Source organism: Pinus tabuliformis, chromosome 8 (genome assembly GCF_031772625.1).
Source record: "Pinus tabuliformis cultivar Carrire ecotype Pingquan chromosome 8, CPIR1, whole genome shotgun sequence".
NCBI classification, from domain to species: Eukaryota; Viridiplantae; Streptophyta; class Pinopsida; order Pinales; family Pinaceae; genus Pinus; species Pinus tabuliformis.
Window position 1 is genome coordinate 159,282,335 of NC_142294.1, and position 25,715 is coordinate 159,308,049.

Below are 25,715 nucleotides of genomic sequence, written 5' to 3' on the forward strand. Positions count from 1 at the left end.
TTTGTAGGTTGGTTGATGCACTGCTGCTGATTCATCATTTGCACTGAGGCTACATCCTGTGACCATGGGTGTACACACTGGTTTTGCATCTTCCATGCCATATTTCTTCAAAATCTGCTTGAGATATTTGGTTTGAGACAAAAAGATCCCTCCTTCTTTTTGTTGGATTTGCAAACCAAGAAAATATGTCAGTTCTCCCAGCAAGGACATTTCGAATTCTTTCTGCATTACCAAGGCAAAGCTTTGACTCATAGCTTCTTCATTGCTGCCAAAGATAATGTCATCTACATACACAACAAGTATTAGCAATTTGTTGTTTTCAACTTTTATATAAAGATTGATATCTGCTGATCCTTTTGAAAAACCTTGTTGATGAAGATATTTGTCCAAACGATAGTACCAAGCCCTTGGAGCTTGTTTGAGACCATAGAGAGCCTTTTTCAATCTGCATACAAGATTTGGATCATTTCCAAGAATGAAACCATCTGGCTGCTCAATGTATACTTCTTCTTCCAAGTCTCCATTCAGAAAGGCTGATTTCACGTCCATTTGAAATACTTTGAAGTTTTGAAAGCTTGAGAGAGCAAGGAACATTCGGATGGCCTCAAGTCTTGCAACAGGAGCAAAATTTTCTTCAAAATCTATTCCTTCTTGCTGCGCATACCCTTTACAAACAAGTCTGGCCTTGTTTCTAATTACTTCTCCATTTTCATTCAATTTATTTTTGAAGACCCATTTTGTCCCTATAACATTCTTATCTTTTGGTCTAGGAACCAACTCCCAAGTGTTGTTCTTTTTGATCTTCTCAAGTTCTTCATCCATTGCTTTGACCCAACATTCATCTTTGCATGCCTCTTTCACATTTTGTGGTTCAGTGGAAGAGAGTAATGCCAAATAGCTTGAAGCTTCTGCAATTGTTTTTCTTGTTTGTACACCTACTTCTTTCTGCCCCAAAATCTGAGATTCTGGATGATTCTTCTGAACATATCTGGATGGAGTCTTCTCTTCTATCCTTATCTGCTCCTCTGGTTCTTCTTGAGGTTCTTCTTCTTCATCATTCTGTCTTTGAGAGTAGTCTTCATCTTCTTCGATATCTTCATGATTTACTTGCCTAGGAATGTATCCCTTCTCATCAACCACTACATCAATGCTGTCAACAATTCTTCCAAGTCTTTTATTGTAGCACTTGTATGCTTTGCTGTGTGGAGAATAACCAAGAAGAATGCCTTCATCTGCTCTAGGTTCAAGTTTGCCAAGTTGCTCATCAGTATTCTTAATATAGCATTTGCTTCCAAAGATTTTGAAGTGCTTTACCGAAGGAGTCTCACCATACCAGAGCTCATGAGGGGTTTGAGTGCTGTTCACCCGGACATTTGTTTTGTTGAGAATAACCACCGCAGCATATGCAGCTTCACCCCAAAAGTTGCGGGAGTTCCAAACTCATCAAGCATAGCACGAGCCATTTGTTGGACTGTTCTGTTCATTCTTTCCACCACTCCATTTTGCTGAGGAGTTCTAGCTGTAGAGAATTCTCTTCTTATCCCATGTTCTTCACAGAAATCGAAAAATTCATTTGAGGTAAACTCCCCACCTCTGTCGGATCTGAGACACATAATTTTGTATCCTGATTCATTTTCAACCAAGGCTTTAAAGGATTTGAATTTTTCGAATGCTTCATCTTTGTGCTTCATAAGTCCTAACCAGACAAACCTGGAGAAATCGTCAATGAATAATATCAAGTATTCTTCTCCTCGAGGTGTCCTTTTCCTGAATGGACCACATACATCTGTATGTACTAGCTCAAGAGGCATGCTAGCTGATCCTTCCTTCTCCGGAAAGTTAGTTCTGGTTTGCTTTCCAAACTGACATGATTTGCATATGGTGTTGTCTGGAATTTTGATATCTGGAAGACCGCGAACTACCTGATATTTGCATGCTTTCCTTATTTGTGAAAAGCTTAGATGCCCCAACCTCCGGTGCCATAACCAGTGTTCATCATCCTTGCTTAGATAGCATTGTTGTTGTCCTTCTTCAAATATGTATAGATTATTTGGAGTTCTTTCACCTTTGATCACTGTTTTACCTGTATTAAGATCACGAACAAGACATCCATTTGATCTAAATATCACCTCGGTTCCTTGATCACACATCTGGCTGACACTCACAAGATTATGCTTCAATCCATCAACATACAAAACATTTCCAGTTTTGACCTTTTCTTTTAACTGAGCAGTGCATTTTCCTTTTATAGCTGCAGGAGTATCATTTCCAAAAGAAACTTTCTTTCCCTTTTCTAAAGCAGAATATGATTCAAGTTTTTCTTTATCACCTGTCATATGCTTCGAACATCCACTGTCAATGTACCATAGATTTTCCTGTCCCTCTGCATAAAATGCTATCCCACGTCTTTCTGTTTGTGGTTCCTTTATTCTCCATGTTTTGGTGCTTGAGGCTTGTTCCTTTGTCTGCTGAAACCTGCTCCTGCATTCAGAATCTTCATGACCAAAGTTATTGAAAATAGAACATTCAACTTCATTTTCAAGAGCCGAAAAGTTGTTATAGGTCCTTTTTGTAATCCCGGTCATACTTCTTTGTTTTTGAGCTTCTCTAGTCATGATTGTTTTATATGCAACACATTGAGCTGCTTTGTGACCAAATTTATGGCAAGAGAAGCACTGTCCATTGAAGAAACTTTTGCGGTTATCAAATCTTCCAGCCAAATGATTGTAATTTCTATTGTCATCCATTCTTGAAGCAAATTGAGAGGATTTTACCTGTGGCTGGTTGTAGTTTTTGTTCATCCTTAGGACGGATTGCCCCTGGTTTACCTGATAGTCTTTGTTTGTTCTTGATGTAATTCGTCTCTGCTTTACCTGGTGATCTCCATTGTGCTTTTGCTCATTCCTTCTTGCTGCATCAAGATAACTCTTTGAGGTGGATGGTTGAGAAGTTTCTCCATTATAGCCCAGACCTGTCTTGTTTAGAGGAGAACGTTGTATATTGATGATCTCATCCAGAGTTTCAGATCCTTTGACAAACTTAATATTAATAGCCTTTGTTTTCTCAATCTCTTTTCTAAGACCAACAATTTCACCTTCTAACTTTTCAAGATATTTTTCTTTTTCATCAATTTGAGATTGTAGGGTATCAATGATCATATTCTTTTCTTCTATACATGTCTTGAGTCTAGAAATTTCTTCATAAAAGCTATCCACATCTATAGCATCCATGTAATCATCATCTTCAAATGCCATTAAAAGTTTATAGTCATTACCTCGTTCATCTTCATCACTATTTGATAGACCATCACTATCTTCATGAGTGTAGTAGCTTTTCTTATTTGCATTCTGTTTCTTGTTCCATCTAGCAGGTTTCTTTCCTTTCTCAATCTTATCCTTATGAGGACATTTCGCAGCATAATGACCTACTCTTCCACAAGCAAAACATTTAAAAGGTAACTTACCTCTGAACCTTCCAGTACCCCGTTGAAGATTTCTGACAAAATTTTATTCTTCTTCTTCTTCTGGCACGTGACTTGCTTCATAGTAGTCTCCTTTACCTGAAGCCTTGAAAGCAGCTTCTCTCCTGTCTGATGGACCTCCCTTTCTCATTTCATAAGCAGTTAGAATTCCGTGTAGCTGAGACATAGTAAGAGTTCGTAGATTTTCCTTTTCTTCTATTGCAGACACTTTAGATTCAAACATGGGGGACAATGATCTTAGAACTTTTTCAACCACAATAGCCTCTTTTATTTCTTCACCCAAGTTTTTCATGCAATTAACAATCTCGTCTACCCGAAGGAAATAGTTAGCCACACTTTCATCATTATACATTCTGAGATTCTCATACTGAATCCTGAGGGTTTGAAGTTTAGCATGCTTTACCTGTTCATCTCCTTCGTAGCTCAAGACAATCTTGTCCCATATTTCTTTTGCGGATTTATATTGCATAACCTTCAAAAATTCTGTTTGAGATAAGCATCCCAGCAGAGTATTGACTGCTTTAGCATTTGTTTCATATTTCTTCTTTTTGGCCGGATCTGTAGGAGTAGCTGAAGGAAAAGTGTAGCCTGTATCTATGATATCCCAAACTTCTGTACCAAGAGATTGAAGATAGGCAATAACTCTTACCTTCCAATAATTGAAGTTTGTCCCATCAAAAATTGGTGGCCTGATTGATGCTTCCCTCTCGTAGTTGCTCATGATGAATGATCTTCCTTCAAGCAATCAAGCTTCTCTGAAGGACCTGCTCTGATACCAATTGTTGGAAATAATACTGAGAGGGGGGGTGAATCAGTATTATCAAGTTCTTTTAACAAATCTTCCTTATTTTTATTTTTGTATGTCAATACCATAAAATAATGAGCATGAACAAGAAAAACAGATAGTCACACCAAAGAACACCAGATATAAGGTGGAAACCCAATGTGGGAGAAAACCACCTGCTGCAATATGTCTCTATCTTTTTCAATTAGAAACTCCTTTTACAATGATTTTGTACTGGTGCAGTCCTTTACCAGTACGCAGGCTGCAACCTGCAGAGAGCTACAACTCTCTCTCTCGTTTTCCAGTCTCTCCTGGAAGGGAGCTACAACCCCCTACTTCTTTTCTTTCAAGGACCACTTTTCATAAATTTTCAAACTGGATCCATGAACATCAAATGATCATCAAGTACAAGAAAGTCACCCAGTCAACTGCAGTAACCAGATCAATAGTAACAGTAAACTAAACCCAGAACACCTTATCAACAGAGAAAAATCAGTCAAATAAATGCCTTAAGACAGATACGCAATTTTTGTTTATCTGGACTGCGTGGCTTCGCACTTCACCTTCTGCGTCTCTGCGTATCCCCGCAGAGAGCCTTCCACTGCACCGCGTACCCACGCACTGTTTCTTCAATCGCGCCGCGTACTACTACTGTAGCCACACACCCTCAGATGCTATCGCGCCACGTATCTACGCACCTGCGGCTTTTGTAGCACCGCGTACTTTTACTGTGCCTCCGCACCTGAACCTCTATCGCGCTGCGTACCCACGCACTGCGCCTTCTTCTGCTGTGCGTACCCACGCACTGCGCCTTCTTCTGCTCTGCGTACCCACGCACTGCGTCTTCTTCTGCTGTGCGTACCCCCGCACTTGCACTGTTAATCACCTGCGAACCTCTGATTAGGGCCGAATTGGCAATCCACCAGTGTGCCATAGATAGTCAGATGCCCAGATCTGATCATGCGCCCGAGAGATCACACTTCATAGATTCACTTTCAACTTCTCTTTTATATCGATCAAGCTTTTAAACCGATAACCCAATATTTCAGAGCTTAAGATATACAATTTTCAAAGATACATTGGCCAAGTGATCTCCTTCTCTATTTATAGTCAAACCCTTATCCACACCATGGGACAAAACCATCAATAACCAATACAAGGGATTCAAACCGGGGCTAAATTAGATCCTATACCATGGGCCAAAACCATAGAATCAAGAACGACGGGCTAAAATACCACGGGCCAAACATAAGAAACCCCACGTGAGCGCGTTTCTCTGCCTTGAAGTAAGTGAACTGGGGGTCCGCACCTTCTCAACGGGTGACCTGCGTGTATGGCCGCAGCCCCTGCACGGCGTACTTGCGGGTACGCACGCTTTTCACTGAGCACATGCGGACCTCTTAATTTTTATCATTTTGAGAGCCTGATCAGAGTTTTGCCACCTATATGAGTTGCCATCAAGTACAACACATGAATCATAGAGCCATACCAGAATCATAATGCCAACACAGTCTTGGTAATAAGACAGTCTCTCTATACACAATCTAGTTACTATCTCTATCTATGTTATTCATTGGCAATTTCAGGCTCACATCATAGTACCTCTCTACATACTTCGTATGTACAGTGCTCATGAGTACAATGTCACACTGATATACTTTTCACAATTTCGGATCTTGTCTATGAACATGATCTCAATGGCATGGCGCTCGGATCATAATATGAGTCTATCTATATCATAGTTTGGATGATGCTCGATATAGGAGTTTGTTGATACACTCCTGGGAATACTAAGCATGATAAAGTTCACTTGTGGAATAGCAATATCTCTAGCATGACAACAATGTGTTCAAATGTAGGAGTTGAAAGTACCTTGAAGATGAATTAGGAGTCAAGATGATCTCAAGTGTTGTGTGGGAAGCATGATTGTTGAGAGGTCTTTGTTTCAGCCGGATGTATACCCCAGGAAGTTTGTACACCCCTCCACGCGGGGGGGTGCGGGGGGGACTTGTCCCCCCTGGCTGGGAGGTCCAGATGCCAGCGGTTCCCTGGCAGGGGCTCGGGGGCAGCGCCCCCGAAGCTAAAAACAAATGTAAAATTGCCTTGTAAAAGTATAGTAATTTCTAGTCAATCTGGGCCGTTCATTAGGCGGATGATCTGACAGTAGAACTTATGTTTAGTTTAGGGTTTTTTGCCCTAGAAGGCAACCTCTCTCTTTATATGAGGGTATTGTATTTGAGGCTGTGAAATAGATGAGTATTTAGTGAGCGAGAAACAGAGAGGTGAGACTGTGAGAAAAAAAAAACAGAGGATATTACAGCGGATTTGCTGTAGGTTGTGTCTCTTCATTTTGTTGGATAATAGAAAGGAAGGACTGGCTGTTCGGGGTGGACGTAGCCCAAATTGGGTGAACCACGTATATCTGTGTCTCTCTTGTTTTGTGTGTTTTCTGTGTTTATATTTCTGCAATATTTTATGTGTTCCATTTCTCCGTAATATATAATTTTCTAACAACTGGTATCAAAGCCGAAGGTCTATTTGGCTGATAAACTCGCAGGAAAGAAGGGTTCCTGGTTCGAGTGGGAGCAATGGCGGAAGATTATCTGTTTAGGGTCGAGAAATTTAACGACCAAAACTTCTCGCTATGGAAGATGCAGATGGAAGATTATCTGTATCAGAAAGATCTATACCTACCATTGGGCGGAAAAACAAAGATGCCGACGGGTATGAAAGACGAAGAATGGAACCTTCTCGATAGAAAGGCACTCGGAACAATACGGTTGTGCCTTGCTGCGTCAGTAGCCTTCAACATTTCGAAGGAAACCATGACAGAGGGTTTGATGCAGACATTATCGAAACTATATGAAAAACCCTCGGCCTCAAACAAGGTATTTCTTATGAAACGGTTATTTAATATGAATATGTCGGAAGGTGGATCTGTTGCAAACCATTTAAATGATTTTAATACAGTTACAAGTCAGTTAAGTTCTGTAGGGGTAAACTTTGATGATGAAGTTAGAGCTCTGTTATTCTTGTGCTCATTACCAGAAAGTTGGAATGGTTTGGTAATGGCCATTAGTAACTCCGTTTCTGGATCTAGTACTTTAAAGTTTGATGATGTTGTCGGTGCTATCCTTAGCGAGGAAATGCGACGGAAAAGCTCTGGTGAGACATCGGGAAATGCTTTGAGTGCAGAGTCTAGAGGAAGAAAAATGGAAAGAGGAAAGAGCTCAGGATATCGCAGTAAATCAAGGAAAGCAGATCCAAGTCCAGATCGGGGATAGTGTGCTGGAAATGTGGAAAGAAAGGACACCTAAAGAAAGACTGTAGATCTCGGAAGGGAAAAGAAGGAGATGCACAACAAGAAAACAATCATGAAGCAAATGTGACAGGTGAGGTGTTACAAGATGCTTTGATTCTTTCTTTCGAAAATATTACTGATTCCTGGGTGGTAGATTCAGGGGCTTCATTCCATGCCACACCTGATAAGAAATACTTTCATGACTATGTTCAAGGAGATTTTGGACAAGTTCGTCTGGGTGATGATAAACCCTGTAAAATCGTTGGAATGGGTAAGGTTCTTGTAAAACAGCAGAATGGAAACCAATGGCTATTAAAGGAGGTAAGGCATGTTCCAGATCTAAAGAAAAATCTGATTTCAACAGGGCAGTTAGGCGGTGAAGGTTGTGTGACAACTTTCACAGATAAAGCTTGGAAGGTCACCAAAGGAGCCCTGGTAATAGCAAAAGGCGAAAAGGTTGGTACATTGTATTTATGCAATGGTATTTCTAACTCTGTTAATGCTTTAACTTCCAAAGGAGCATATGCAGCATTATGGCATCATAGGCTCGGACACATGAGTGAAAAGGGGATGAAGATTCTTCACTCAAGGAATTTGTTGCCAGGTTTGAAGAATGTTGATTTGGACTTCTGTGAGAATTGCATTTATGGAAAATAGAAGAGAGTCAGATTTCTCAGAGTTGGGAAAGAAAAGAAGAATGAAAAATTAGAGCTTGTGCATACAGATGTATGGGGACCTGCTCAGGTATCATCTCTCGGTGGCTCTCATTATTATGTTACTTTTATTGATGATGCAACTAGAAAAACTTGGATTTATTGTATTAAGAATAAACCTGATGTATTTGATACTTTCAAAAAATGGAAAGCTTTGGTTAAGATTGAGACAGGAAAGAAATTGAAGTGTCTTAGATCAGACAATGGAGGTGAATATTGCAGCAAAGAGTTTGATAGGTACTGTTCAGAGCATGGAATTCGCAGAGAGAAGACAGTTCCAAGAACACCACAAGAAAATGGTGTGTCAGAAAGGATGAACAGAACAATCATGGAGCGTGCAAGGTGCATGAGATTGCATGCAGGATTGTCTTTACAGTTTTGGGCAGATGTTGTAGATGTTGCTGTTTATCTAATAAACAGAGGGCCTTCAAGTTCCTTGGATGGTGGTGTTCCAGAGGAAGCATGGACAGGTAAAAAGGTAAACTACTTTTTTTAAAGCCTTTTGGTTGTGAGGCCTTTGTCCATATTGATAAAGAAAATAGAACAAAGCTTGAGACAAAGTCAAAGAAATGTACCTTTATTGGATATGGTGTTAATGATTTTGGTTATCGCTTATATGACTACGAAAATCACAAAATCATTAGGAGCAGAGATGTAATATTCAATGAAAAGGTCTTGTATAAGAATCAGTTGCAGGAAAAGAAACAGGAAAAAGAAAACAAGGAATACGCAGTTCTTGATGAAATCACTGAAAAGGTAAAGGTGCCTAAAAATAATAATAATCAACAACAACAACAACCACAACAGCAACAGGCACCCCAAACACCTGAAAGTGGTGTTAGAAGATCTACCAGGATAAGTAGACCCCCTGAACGATACTCTCCTTCATTATATTATTTATTGTTGACTGATTCTGGTGAACCCGAATGTTATGAAGAAGTAATGCAGGTTGAAAGCAGGAAGAAGTGGGAGGTAGCCATGGAAGAAGAGATGGACTCCTTAATGCATAACCAGACTTGGGATTTAGTCAGGTTGCCTGCAGGAAAAACTACATTGAAGAATAAATGGGTTTACAGGCTGAAGGAAGAAGATGGAGGAAAACAAAGGTACAAAGCTAGACTTGTGGTGAAGGGGTTTGCACAGAAGAAAGGTATTGATTTTGATGAAATATTTTCTCCTGTTTTTAAAATGACTTCAATCATAACTATTTTAAGTCTTGTAGCAGCTGAAGATTTGCATCTTGAGCAGTTAGATGTAAAGACAGCTTTTCTCCATGGGGATTTGAGGAAGAGATATATATGCAGCAGCCACAAGGATATGAGGTGAAAGGGAAGGAGAAACTAGTGTGCAGGTTGAAGAAGAGCTTGTATGGCTTAAAACAGGCTCCAAGGCAGTGGTATCTAAAATTTGACAAGTTTATGTCTGAACAAGGTTATACTAGATGTCACTCTGATCATTGTGTTTATCTGAAAAAGCAAAATGATGGTAGCTATATTATATTGTTATTGTATGTGGATGACATGCTTGTTGCAGGATCTAACATGCAGGAAATAAATGTACTCAAAAGAAAATTGGAAAATTCATTTGCAATGAAGGATTTGGGAGCTGCAAAACAAATCCTTGGTATGAGAATAACTAGAGACAGGAAAAATCGTAAATTAACATTGTCTCAGAATGAGTACATACAAAAGGTGTTGAAAAGATTTAATATGCACAATGCAAAACCAGTTAGTACACCTTTTGCTAGCCATTTCAAACTTAGCAAGGAAATGTGCCCAAAGACCCAAGAAGACATGGATTATATGTCTAAAGTTCCATATGCATCAGCAGTTGGAAGCTTAATGTATGCAATGGTCTGCACAAGGCCTGATATTGCACATGCAGTGGGAGTTGTAAGCAGGTACATGAACAATCCAGGAAAGGAACATTGGATGGCAGTGAAATGGATTCTCAGATATTTGAAAGGTACCACAAATCAAGCATTATGCTTTGGTGGTGCAAACATTTCTCTACAGGGATACGTTGATGCAGATATGGCAGGTGACAGAGATAACAGGAGGAGCACTACAGGATATGTATTTACTGTTGGAGGAACAGTTGTCAGTTGGGTTTCAAAAATCCAAAGTGTTGTTGCACTTTCAACAACAGAAGCAGAGTATGTTGCTGCTACAGAGGCTAGTAAAGAAATGATTTGGTTACAAAGGTTTATGGGTGAATTGGGTAAGGAGCATGATAAGGGCACGTTATACAGTGATAGTCAAAGTGCCATTCATCTTGCAAAGAACTCAGCATTTCATTCCAGGACTAAACACATATAGCTCAAGTACCATTTCATACGATCAGTGTTGGAAGATGGAGAGTTGAAGCTGGAAAAGATACACACTAGCCAGAATCCTGCAGATATGCTAACAAAAGTTGTAACCAGGGAGAAACTGGGAATATGCTCAGTTTCAACTGGTCTTCAAGGATGACGATGAAGATGAGGAACAACCAGGTCCAAAGAGGAGTCATTGTCCAGCAAATGAAGCAGCGGTGGAGTTTCTACAATCATTCTCCAAGTGGGAGATTGTTGTGTGTGAAGCATGATTGTTCAGAGGCCTTTGTTTCAGCCGGATGTATACCCCGGGAAGTTTGTACACCCATCCACGCCGGGGGGGTGCGTGGGGGACTTGTCCCCCCCGCGGGGGTCCGGGGGCCAGCGGTCCCCTGGCGGGGGCTCGGGGGCAACGCCCCCGAAGCTAAAAACAAATGTAAAATTGCCTTGTAAAAGTATAGTAATTTCTAGTCAATCTGGGCCGTTCATTAGGCGGATGATCTGACGGTAGAACTTATGTTTAGTTTAGGGTTTTTTGCCCTAGAAGGCAACCCCTCTCTTTGTATGAGGGTATTGTATTTGAGGCTGTGAAATAGATGAGTATTCAGTGAGCGAGAAACAGAGAGGTGAGACTGTGAGAAAAAAAACAGAGGATATTACAGCGGATTTGTTGTAGGTTGTGTCTCTTCATTTTGCTGGATAACAGAAAGGAAGGACTGGCTGTTCGGGGTGGACGTAGCCCAAATTGGGTGAACCACGTATATCTGTGTCTCTCTTGTTTTGTGCGTTTTCTGTGTTTATATTTCTGCAATATTTTATGTGTTCCATTGCTCCGTAATATATAATTTTCTAACATCAAGATCATAAAAGCAGTTTCAGTGATCTCAAGATCACAAATGTCATAATGCTAGAAGGTCTCCAAAGAAGTTTTGGTAAATTGATATGGTTCATGATGAGCAACTCAAGCAAAGAAGGAATCAAGGTGAAGGTCTCATCTTCACATACCAAGTAAGCATCTCTCATGTTTAATCAATTTTTGGTTTAATGACTTCAGTTTGCAAGGTAATGGAAATGCTAGAGGATAATTATAATCCTCATAAAAAGGTCCTTGCATGAAATAAGGACGATAGTTATGGTCCTCATAAGATGAGTGAAGTCGTTGAATGAGGTCTCCTTTGAATTTGTAAGGTAGACATTAGGGAAGCTAGAAAAAGAATTACAAACAGTATGATTCTTTAAAGAACATTGATAGAACGAAAAGGAAATTCATGTCATTGGATAGGATGGAAGAAGCTGAATGCAGCCCATGGTAAGAGGAAGTAGAATTCTTTAAGTTAGTCTATCTCTATAAGTCTCCTTCTGGGCTCCTAAATCCTGCAAAGAATGTGACAACAATATATTATCAGATATGATGTGACATTATGGAAGTATTAGAAACAAGGTCTCGTGACAGCATCATGAGGGTGACTATAATCACAAGGATGAGTAAGATAACTTTGTCAACAACTTAGGGTTTCTATGAAAGAAGTAAAGTTGTAGGCAACAACTTTGCAGAACTCAAACATTTAGAGAATTCTCATCATGCATCAAAAGGGAAACATCTGTTGGATAGGGATTTGTAAGATCCTCAAGATTCTCTGATGGAATCTTCACTAGAAGATTCACTGATTCCAGGATGAAGCAAGTGTTTCAATAGAAACTCCAACCTGTGGAATTCATGAATAATGATATGATGACGTAAGAGCAGTTCAAGGGGTTGAAGATATTTCAATCAAGGAAATTGTTGAAAGAAGCTTGGACAACCTAAAGGTTAAATGAGGTATGTATACTTGTATTTTAGTTTTATAATGTCATGTCATATGGTTGTATATCAATACCTCTATCTTGAGAAGCATGATCGAAGGAAAAGGATCCCCTCCTCTGAAAGGATGCGGAAAGACATAAAGTTACACTAGATGAAATCAACATAATACGTCCTCATATGAAATATGAGGTGGTTGACTACAATTAAATAACTCTGATTAGAAAACCACTACGAATGGAATGTGTGAGGAAGGAAGAGATTGTAAGATATGAAACCATGGTAAATACAATCAACATCCCAAGACTAAGAAGAGTTGACTAGGAAATCTCCCTAAAAGATACAAAGACTCTGATGGAAGTCTAGAAAAGATAGAGACCCTTGACAATATATATATATATATATGTGAAATTAGTCAACTTGTATGCAGGATGTTGATACCTAAAAAAATGATGTCATGATAGAAACCCATCTCAAAAGGTATGATTTGATTTATTGTTATGCCTTGATTTCTTGAATAATGTCTAGATGAGTTCATGCAGGGCTACTGGAACAAGAGTTGTAAGCGCAAGGACAACTAGCATTCATGTGGTGGATGGAAATTCCTAAAAGAAGCGTGAAGGGAAAGAAGTCACCAGATGGGGAAGGTTCCAGATATGTACCAAGAAGGCCACTTTCCATGAAGCAAGGAATGGCATGACAAACTAAGGAGGAAATTGATCATTGATTGTTTCCCTACAAGAAAGAAGCTCAACTAAATTTCGTGACATGAAGGAGAGAAGTTGATCAAGCAGCTGAAGGAACCATGAAGAAGAAGTTGTTGATATATTTAAAAGTCCCTAGCTGAGAGGAAGCTCTGGCAGGTCCCTAATCAAGAGGGAGCTTGAATTAGATCACCTCTGATTACAAAGGAGTGACAGTTGTGTTTTTCTATTTCATGTGTCATGCACTAAACCAGGACTAACAGTCGCAAGTCTAGGTGAAGGTCATGGATGGAAATGAAGACACGTGATAGACACAACATTCTTGTCTTCACCTGGGAAGAAATAATGGAGGGTTGGGTAATCATCTGGAATCCGATACTATTTGAGGATGTGTAGGGCATCCAAGATAAGAGTAGGCATGAGGACTGATATTCTTTGAGGGTTGGGAACCCAAGATAATAATAGTCCTAGAAGGTCATACTCAGTGAACACCCGGGTGGGTATGTACCTTGAGGGACAATGATGAAGGTATCTATAAATCATTGGCCTTACCAGCATTGTAGCTCATGGTCTCAGGGAAATATGGAGTTGTTAGTCAAGGCCTTGCAATGTGACAATGTTGGTTGATATGATGCTATACAAATGGGATTACCAATCTGATTCTTCTGATGAGAAATTATTCAGATTGAAAATAACGAAGTACCATTGTAAATACATCCCTAGTTAAGAGGGAGTGTTGAAGAAAAGTGTAACTAGGTTCAGTATTTGTCAAAGTAATTTTGATCTTTGTACTTGTCAAGAAAAATAAATATTATTTTTGTCAATTATAAGAATGAGTTTCTTTCTCATTCCATAGGTCTAGGAAATTCAAAGAGTCAAAGATCTTTTCTTGGTCATTTATGTAATATATATGGGTCAACCGAATGTCTAAGAACAACCCTCCAAGACCAACACAGTCATCTTGAAGACAGCAAGCAAAACAATGAAAAGCACAGTCACGACAGCCAACAAAACGAATTAAAGGGGAGTCATTTCGGTTCACAAAATAAGACACCGGTTTACTGGGAAATGTCGGCTTGATATGGAGACACAACACCTATAAATAGGCAGCTAAAGTCTCTGCAAAAGGATAGAGAAGCATCTCACATTTCCTCTCTAAAGAAGCTCAGGTGGGCACAAGTTTGTAACTTCACATACTTTGAAGGAACACTCTCGAATGAGTACAATATAGATACCATCTCAGAATCACCTGAAATATCACAAATAAGTCTCAGTCTCCTCCTCATTACAAGCCTCGATGCATTTCCGATGTGGTCCACTCCTAAGTGGAAAGAGATGATAAGAATTTTTGGTGAAATGATAAGTGAAGTCGCAAGTATACACCCTCGATAAGAAGGATCTTTGTCTCGTCTTACATACATCATAGACACAGTCATTATCTCGATGATCACAGTCACACAGTCTTGATGTATTCATAAGGAAGAGGATAGATGTGATCTCTGTTGTAATGCAACAGCCATGAAGCTCATAGCTATGATGAGTCTCTAAGTGGAAGTATAGGAATATTCTCAGTGATGTTGCAGCAGTAATGTATGTCTCCATGGTGTAGTGAAGATGATGATTTAGTAGTATGAAGAAGAGGATTGGTGGCTTGGTCTTGGAGTCGCTCAGTTAGTCAAGGGTCATGGTCTTAGTGTTCATCATTTGGAATCTCTATAAGAAGAATTTTATGCGGGTTTTCCTCTCCAAGAGGAAGAGGTTTTGGCCCTGGAAGAATGCCAACTTATTGTGTTCTTATCTCTTTGTTATGGTAACTATTTAATGACTAAAAGAAGACATACTAATGATTAACAAGCTAAGCATAATAGTTATCATGTGAAGAATAATCTCATTAACCATGTGCCCTGGATTCTTCAACAATAACTAGAACATACCACAGAATAATGGAATATGAACACCATGAAATGAACCCCAAAGTCTTTCTATTATGATACAAAAATGTTCCCAGCAAAGAAATGGCTCAATACTGGTTTTACAAAAAAATTCATCATCCAAAAATATCACCTAGAAGCAAAATGACTTCTATTTATAGAGAAATCACTCCAAGTGGAAAATAACGACTAGTTGGCTTGATCCTCATCAAAATAATCTCGACCATTGAAAATAGCTTGATCATCTTTTAATATCCACTGTCAATTTGTTTATTTTGATGAAAAATTTGAAATATTCTTAAAACCCACTTTAATTAATCCAAAAATTAATATTTTCGATTAATTTCCTCAAAAAAATGACTTTGACTTAACCACCAAGGTCCAAGGGCTCAAATTTTCTTGAAATATCCATTTTTTGCCTTGGTGAGAGACCTCCAGAAATTATTTTTCCTTTGACCCACAAATTCCTGATTATTTTCCAATTAGCGTTAAATTTTCAGATTATTCAGTGTTGTATCAATTAATTTAGCCCAATTCAATACTTCGATTAGCAATATTTCCAATCATCAATAGTAATTGAAAATAGAACAATAAATGCAATGACAAAGGAGACAATCAACACAAAAATAAGAGACACTCGGTTTGGTCAAAAACCAGGGAAAAACCCACTATGGGGAAAGCCCTTTGAAATTCATCTTCTATTAGTTTGTCATAAAATGTTCAGCAGAGGGTACAATGATCCCAATACAATATCATCCAGCAAAACAACCCAATAATATTCAGAAATATGTTTCCAACATCACAATATATCTTAGACAAATTTTACTATCTGCGGTCAACTTCGGTCATCGGCTAAATATGAGTCAATCTTCTCAGTTGCATGGAGGAGTTTTGCAAGGGACTAAAGGCTTCTAGTCACTCCCTTGAGCCTACAAGCTAGCAATTGTGGTCTAATTTTCCCTGTGATGTGCCAGTGACTGTAATCCAAAAACCCTAAAATAGATGTGAGCCTCGGACTCTGAAATTTCGGACCTTTGCGAACTTCTTTTGTCATCACAGCCTTAAACCTGTGCGAACCAATAAATGAAGAAGAGAAGAAGAATATGCTTGGATATGTCCAAATGAACTTGAGGTCACCTGTATTTATGGGCTTCCAAGAGTGACCAATTTCCTATTGGGGTCGACTTGACCAAATGTGCATATGTGGGCTTCTCTTCAGATGTACACTTTCCCTTATTCGATTTGAGCGATCTTTAGGTCGATTTTGGTCCTCTCGAAAAGAGGCATTCAATGCAATCATCATCTCCATTAAATGAGCTATCCAAAGTGGAATTTGAACCTAGTTGCATAATTTATCACTCCCTCTCAACTAAGGAGAATTCCACCTGTCAATATCTAACCATCAATCAACATGTCATGTTGTCATCATATGTCCCATTTCTACTCAACTCTATCTGCTAAAAAATTATTGAATCTAAAGAATAAGAATCGTCGGGGAGCACAAGCTACCACCCTCTACACCATCAGAGAGCATATCTAAATCTGAAACCACATCGGGAAGTACATCTCAACCTTGAATCTCATGGGGGAGCTAAATATCTCCAACCCCATATCGAGCAATAGGTGACATAGTGGAGCATATACCAACCCATCCTATTGCTTACTGATCTTCCCAACAATAACCCTCGAGAGTCATGTGGTATAACACCTACATCATAATCTGAGCTTGGGCTAGATACCTGACTTACCAAAAGGTAAGGATCACATAACCTAAGCCTCCTCAACCCATTGGCCAGATGAGGAGGGACAATCCCAACAAGCTCGGCTTGTGGGTATGCTGCCAATTGGGGTATACTCTGCAAATACCAAGATAGGGGAGCAACATCTCCAAACCTAAGGGTAACAGATATGGGTTACACCCTATTGTCTAGAGATCCCTCAACCGAGGAGCCCTCCATCTCAATTCCACACCCTGGGAGCTCAAATAGGGGGGAAGAGTTAGCTCAGTGTCCTCAATCAATGATGCCCCTTATTAGGAGGGGCCACATCAATCAGTCCAATCTTCTCTCTGAATACCAACTTCCCTTTGGGCAAATCCTTGGTGAGAATATTTGCAATCTACTCTTCTGTCGATATGTGATGAAGTCTAATGTCAACTCCTCTCTGTACCATGTCTCGAATGAAGTGATATCAAATCTCTATATACTTGGACTTGTCATGAAATACGGGATTCTCTGATAGACGGATCCCGCTCTTGTTGTTGCAATATATCATTGTAGTGTCTAGAACCTGCTCAAATAGCTCTCCAAATAGCTTCCTCAACCAAATTTCTTCGAAGCTAGCCATGCTAGTGGAAATATATTCTACCTCGGCGGTGCTCAATGCTACGAACTTCATCTTTCTGCTCATCTAATATATCATGGAACATCCAAGGCTAAAACAACATCCAGACATACTCTTCCTGTCGACAACGTTTCATGCCCAGTCAACATCAGTGTATCCATGAAGTCGAACATCTCTGGTAGAATATCTCAGACCAAGTGTGATCGTCCCTTGCAAATATCTCAAAATGTGTTTGGCAGTGATCCAATGTGCATGGAGAGGCTCAATAATGAATTGACTCAACGTATTCACTGCATAGCATGTGTCCAAACGGGCGTTCACTAGGAACATCAAATCTCCAATCAATTATCTATACTTGGATGGATTCACCAAATCGGATCTTGCAGCTTATCCACATAACTTATTGAAGTTCATTTCCATCGGTGCAGGTAGTTACTTGCATTATGTCATTCCAAATTTTTCCAACAACTTTACAACATGTTTTCCTTGTGAAAGGAAAATATCACCAGGCCTTTGCCACACCTCAAGGCCTAGAAAGTAGTGCATGAGTCCAAGGCCCTTCATCTCGAATTCAAAGGCTATCTCCCTCTTACACTCAATCATTAGGGTCTCACTCCCTTTCAAGAATAGATCGTCAACATATAAAATCAAAATCAATGACATACCTTGGACTATCTTGAAGTAGAGTTTTGGATCAGAATTGCTTCTTATGAATCCCAGCTTTATCAAATAATTTTCTATGTGGGCATACCATGCTCTGGGGACTTGCTTCAAACCATACAATTCCTTCTTCATTTTAGAAGCATGTGTATTTCGACCCTCAACTTCAAATCCCTATGGTTTCTCAGCATACACTTCTTCTTGTAACATGCCATGGAGGAATGCAGTCTTCACATCCATCTGATGAAGGGTCCATCCTTGACTTGCGGCAAGGGAAACTATCGAATGAACAGTTGTATATCGAGACACAAGTGCAAATATGTCATCATAATTTTCTCCCTCTTTTTGGGAGAAACTCCAAGCCACGAAACATTCCATGTATTTCTCAATGCTACCATCAACTCCATGCTTGATCTTGAATAGACACTTTGAAGTCACCACAGATTTCCACTTCAAACTTGGCACAACGTACCATACATCATTCTTCATAATCGATTCATATTCTTTGGCCATAGCATCTTTCCAAACTTGTTCTTTTACAACTTCTTCGAATGTGGGAGGTTTGGCTTGAATCATAGTGCTCATGGTTGCAACATATCCCTGGTACCTGCATGGCTTCTTCATTTCTATAAATAATCTTCGAACAAGAACTTGTCTCTCATCATCCTATAATGTGTCTCGAAGCCAAAGTGGCCTCCTCCTGGTTGGAGGATCACATGGAGGAGGATCTAAGGGATCCATGGGCTCCATGGGATCATCAACAATATCTGTCTCAGATTCAGGCACAAAAAGACCATCTAAAATATCCATATCATCATTCTTCTCAGGAGGAGGAGGTGGAGAAATGTCCCTTGCTTTTCCAAGGGCGGCATATTCATCGAATGTAACATTCCTACTAATTTCAACCTTCCTTTGACTGGTAATATATATTCTAAATGCTTTATAATTTTCACAACATCCAACAGATGTACATTTTTTTCTGAGGCTTCCAATTTCTTTCTTTTGTCCTTCCGCACATGAAAGTATACGGGGCATAAAAAGATACGGAGATGACCAACATCAAGCTTGACACCTATGGATACTTCTTCGGGGATCTTGTTGTCCAATGCTTAATGAGGTACCCTGTTTTGAACATATACAGTGACATTTGTTGCTTCTCCCCAAAGAAACTTCAACAACTTTTTATCGTGGAGCATGGCACGGGCAAATACTATAATGGATCTGTTCTTTCTTTCAGCCACTCCATTTTTTTTGGGAGTATAGGGCACAATTGTATCTTTCTTTATTCCTTCCTTCCTGCAAAAATCAATGAACTCCTTTGATATGTACTCTCCACCATTGTCGAACCTAGATATTTTGATTTTCTTCCCTGTTTGATTTTCGGTCAAAGCTTGGAACTCCTTGAAAATTTTGAAGGCTTCATCCTCATGCTTCAAATAATATATCCATGTCTTTCCTAAGAAGTCATAAATGAAGGTGATATATTAGAGATGTCCACCAATAGAATGCATGGGCATCAAACCACATGTGTCGAAATGAATGAGATGGAGAATGTCATTTGTCCTGTTCTCGCTAGAGGGGAATGGTCCCCTTGACTTCTTTCCACTGGCACAACCTGGACATACTCCATCATGATGGGCTTGAACCTTGGGAATCCCTTAAACCAATTCGTCCAATTTCTAAAGAGAATCATAAAATAGATGGGCCAATCTTCGATGCCATAACTCGCTTAGATGATTAGTATCATTGACAAATGCTAGAGGAGGTCTTCTAGTAACCCTGTAGAGTCCTTCATATCTTGATCCAAATGTGAATGCATCTCTCATAGGTGATCTAACAGGCCAAGTAAGAACATTTCCCTTGATGAACGTAACCCTCATACCTTTGTCTTCCAAAGCTGATATTGATATCGAATTCTTCTTCAATCCCGACACATACATCACATCATCAAGCAAAATAGATTCCCTGGAATTCAAATGAAATTTGACGGACCCAAAACCTTTAATGGGATGCCAAATGTCTTGAACTAGGACGTCATCCTCTAGTAAAACACCACAAGAAGAGAAAATTCATACCTTTATACTCCGCTGACCTACTCGTCCTGGAGTTTTGGCTTTTTTATGCACTCTCGGCCCTCTAGTTAGAGCTAATTGTAACCATTGTTACAACCCTTCTCCTTGGCCGTCTATGCTAGCAAACTCTGCAACTTCCTTCCCTTCAACAATAAATTCCCTGCGTTTGTCACAAAGACACCTCCTAACCCATTGGTATACCTTCTCAACCCTCAAGAAGGATGCTACAGGAGCTCGGATCCCAACAAAGAATTCTCGCCCTGTTTTCAAGATGTTTCTCCACATAATTTGACACAGAACTTCTCCCTCTCCCTCGCTAGTTGTTACTGCTCCAACTCAGCCTAATCAATCAAGAGAAAACATACCCAAACACACTCATTTTCTCCTTCGCTAGGCCTCTAGGATCCACGGTGGCCTCAGAGGTATTTCTAGTGATGTTTCACACTTTGGATGGTAAGAATGAGGTCTAGCCTCATCTCTTTTGTTACATTTTTTTGGGGTGTCATATAACTCATCAAGAATGGTCACTTAAGTTAAGGCCAACTTTAATTTGTAGACAAAATCACCCACACAAATATTCAAAAATTATTTTCTCTTAAACTACATGGGCTCTCTTGGTGCTTGAAGTTGCCCCTTGCTCCTCTAAGGGTGAACTATCATCTCCAAGTGCCATGTCGTCAAATATCCTCATGGTTTTGGCCCCACACCTTTGGGTACAAAACCCCAAGCTTGGGTTCTTAGCCCACAAGTGACCTTATGAAGCCAATTCCTATAAAACCCTTTAGCCTAGGGTTTGGAGTACCTCCCAAGCTACAAATCTCAACATTTGTGAGGGTTTCTTGATAATGGATGTTGCACACCTAAGACAGCCACATCATCTTGATCTATCCATGGAGTAGAAATATTATTTCCCTAATTACCTTAGTTGTTTCCGTGGTTATTATCCATACGTGGAGAACCCTTAGAATCGTATGACTAAGAAGATGAAAAAACATCTTTACTAGGGGAATCCTCAGCAGAAGAAGATGGGGATAAGCTAGGTGGGGAAGGAGGTGAACCTGATCCTCCTAAAAGAGTAGGTTGGCTGGATTCACCAATAGGTGGTTCAGAAAATGATTGATTTAGATCAATTCTACCAATCAGGATATCATGTAACCTATCATTAGGGGTGCTAGCAATCTGTGAAATTCTCACCTAAGGATCCAGCACCGTCGGTTTCTCCAAATGAAATTTTATGGGTGTAATAAGATGTGGAGACAATCGTCTTTCTATAGGTCTTTATTGTTTCCAATCTCACTTGAGGCCCTTAAAGAACTTCTTGGGACTTTTGGATACACTCGACAATTTCAGGTCGGATTTGAGAAGAGGTTGGAGTTGTGGGTTTGTTGGTCATTTGTTTAGGAATATGATCAAATTGAGAAATAGAGGCACTTTTAGTAGTGGAAGGGTTTAATTGATTTCTGGTGACAATAGGGGAGCGAACAGTTTATCATTTATAACTACCCTTAGCCATTTAAAGTCATATTTTCCCTCATTCTAGCATCATTTTGTCAAAAAAGGGGATATGGCCAAGATCGAGGCTCTTTAGATAGCCCAAGTCGTTTGAGTGCCCACTCCTAGTGAGTTTAAAGGTTTTTTTACCCGATAGACCACTTACTCTTGCGAGGAAAAGTCAATGGGAAATCATACATTATGTAAGTTATATATACATGAACCTAAAGTTATGCTTTATGTTAATATGCCTAATCTACAAGTTAACTAATATGATATAATACAGTCAATAATCAACTATTAGAATACAATGAATGTTATAATACAGCAGGAAAGAAACCAAAACCTTGTGTAACTGGTCCACTGATAAAGAATGAGTTATACTTTCTTTCTACTATGTATCACAAATTCAAACTGTATAACTAATTTTAAATTGTAAACACAATTAGAATTTAAAATATCGATAACTCTTAATGCGATATATAAAAGATAGAAAACTACAATAATACAAGCCTCTGATCTTTTAAACAAACATAGAGCAATTTGGACTTGTTTTCATATTTTACATCAAGAATTAATATGGATCCATATATCTAAAAAGTCATCTAATATTATCTAATATTATTCTCGAACGAGGTAGGATTTGATAATTGTAACAACTTCTATATTTTAATGAATCTTTAACAATTAAACCACGAAATAGTTCAGTAGGTAAACAACAAAAAGACTATAATAACACAGAAATTGTTACAATGTGAGTATTAGTTCAATTCATATGGAAATAACATTATCAAACAATCCAAATAACAGAGACATTTTTACCCTGTTGCGCCTTGATTTGGATATTTTTCGCTCTAATTGTTTACTCTGCACTCAAGATTGAGGGTTCGAGTCTGGCTAACTAATTTATTTTTCTGTGCAAGTTCAGAATGGAGATTATGGTCTGAGAAATATGGTTTGACATTATCCCTGAATTCAAGTCCTAATTCAACGTGTTGAAACTCTGATTTACTTTCCATACTTCATGTTACACGAGCAGGCGTTGGATCGTGGGTTTTTACTATGAGAGTCAGAGAGTGTCGAACTAGCTACTTGAAAACTAGGTGAAACCCTAGGGGAAACTTCCATAATATGAGGTTTATCATAGTCATTTATGAGAAGGAACATGTCCCAAGCATCGCCATACTTGACCAAATAGTGTTTTACCAACATGAATATTAGACCATGATGAAACAAAAATCATTTGGGATTGTTACACTCTCCTTGGTAATCCCTAACCATTTTGGAGGGGCTTTTATGTAAATAATACGGGAGATTAAACTTGAAACCAAGAAAGACTATTAACAGGCGTATATAGTACATAAGAACAAACATGTATCTTTCTTCCAACTAATAAAGCGCCTAACAAAATATAGCAAATCTTTCCATTTGGTTTTAAGAGATTTGATCGACATACCTTTGACAATATACAAGCAGGTCTTCGAGGCTAAAAAATCTCGTCGTGGAAGGTTATGCACTAGGAAATTTTTCGACCAATTTTCATCTTATGTTTGGAGACGAGCTGCTTCAGCAGTGAAGCCTATGTCTACCCATATCTCTACATCATCAACCCTGAATTTTTTGCCATTAAAAGTGGACGTGAAAGACTTAACCACTCCATCGTTGTAACCCTGGAAACATTGAACAAAGTCCCACCAAGCAACCTCTTAGAATGGAGTTATATATTCCTCAGAGGATCCAAGAATTTCATCCCCAATCAACTATGTTTGAATTACGGGTGGCATGAGAAAATTGGGTCATCGTTTCACTCAGACAAGCCGAACATAATTCCACAGAACAAACCCTAAGAATTATAGCATGACACACAAGGCAAAAATAGGATAATGGAATGCATGGAATGCGGGAATGCAACCCTAGATTGTGAATTGACCAACTGGCGCGAAGTAACAGTTGTACTCTGTAGTAATGACGGTGCTTCAGAGCAATAATGTGACCACAAATCTCAAGATATGTTAATTAAAAGTGGTGTAACCAGGTGTCAGACCTAGGTCTGCCAACTTGGACAACTAAGCCATGTCATCACAAAAAACATGTAATTTATTCATAGCAAATCCCATCATATGTACCTATCATTTTCAAGTATTATTTCATCGGATGGTATATTGAGATTTTTCTTACCATGGTTTGATTACACACAAAGCCATCGAAAATAGGTTCATATTTCTGGTGTTTAAATTATAACAAGATCCAACTAAATATAGGTTGTGACATTTCATAGTGCCAAGTGATGTTATATAGTCATGAGGTCGAAATATTTTGATACATCATGGACCATAAACCATTTTAAGATATGAACGCACATGGTATATGTCATAATAAGGCCGGAAACAATCAAAACATTCATAATCCATGAACTATATAATACATAAACATTGTGACTTTGAGCACAAATTTAACCTATAGTCAAGGAAAGGAAATATGCAAAAACACAATAAAAACACAATATTTACATGTAAGCTTGATTCAATAGTCTTGTAGCATTGTGGGGTTGCTCAAAAGTATGTAATGTGTATAACTACACAAATATAAAGAAGAATTATCTATGCAACAAGAGAAAACATCAACCATTATAATTAAGATTAGGGATCTACCTTTTAGTTCATCTGATCATCATCAAACCGTGTGCCAATGAAAATAGACCCAATTCAAAGTATAGAATGAAATCTCTTCTTCCAAATCATAATTGTCATTTCATTTCAAAGTGAGGTATCAAAACCAAAAATAAACAAGAAAATAGGAGGGGGCCATTTCATTTGAAAAATGAGAGGCAAATCTGTTGGGTGGCTAACAAGCCCCTGATCGGGAACTCGTGCATTGAGCTTAGGCTCGAATATTATTAAAAAGCGAACTGTAAGAATTGTCTTGATCATTGCATTCATTCCAATCATTTAGAAGCATTGAATGCATAGTTATCGTGACTCAAATAACATTAAAATGCATGGTACAAGAATTGCCCAAGTAGTGCATTCCATCTAATGACTAACTTACAATCACTAAAGCTAGAACATGAGATACAGAATGATGTCCAGTACTCAAATACGCATCCTAACTTCCACTCATATTATCATAAAGATGGGATTCTGACAACCAAAACCTAGAGGGATTGCAATTGTATTGACTCTAAATATGCCATGTGTTGGCAGCAGTATTTTTTGGATCTCAAAAATATTTGTTTACTCATGACTAAAATATGTTGCGAGTTTGGCCTTCTCATCAGAATGCACAAGATATCGAAAAGGATTGGATCAATGCCAAGAAGTATTCTTGTTCACAACCTACTGGATGAAATTTTCTTATTTATCCTATATTCATGCAGGTAATAAATCCTCGTCGGATACTATCGTTGGACAAAGAGACAATTAATGTATTCATGATGGAGAGGGTCAATATGCAACAATGGAAGAAGGTTTTCCACAACACGGAGTTGGTGTAGAAATCAGAGAAGATCTTTTTCTATCTGTATGATCACTTATTTTGTGAAATTTTTAACACTACTGCAATTACTAGTTATTATTCACCTATCTGAAAAGGTTATTTGTCTTCTGCAATTTATGTGCAACAAATACTAAATAAAACACTATTGCAACTTCACAAAAATTAACTCACGAGCACTGTGATAATATTGCACACAAACAAAATAATGAACACCGATATTTTTGGAAAAATGTCCTTGGGAAAAAAATCGAACGGAAAACCAGTGCAGCAAATTAGCAAAATTTGTGATCAAAATTTTACAATTGCTTTCCTAAACTCGCAAAGGTTTGGTAATTAATTTTCTCTAGCTACAAACACATAAAAATACGTAGAAGGAACTCGGCCTCCCTCTGCAGGATAACTCAACCCTCTTGAGATAATTTATCCTCCCTCTACAAGTGTGTACGACCTCACACATGCAGCCCTGGCTGAAGGAAATTCAACCTCACGTCCTTCAGCAAACTCGGCCTCCTCTCGTAACAAAAATCATCCTAACTGTTAGAAAATCAGAAAGGAAAAAAAATTTTCTTATATAGATAATTACTTGTGATTTTTTTATCTTCTTTCATCTTTTAGTTCATTAAGA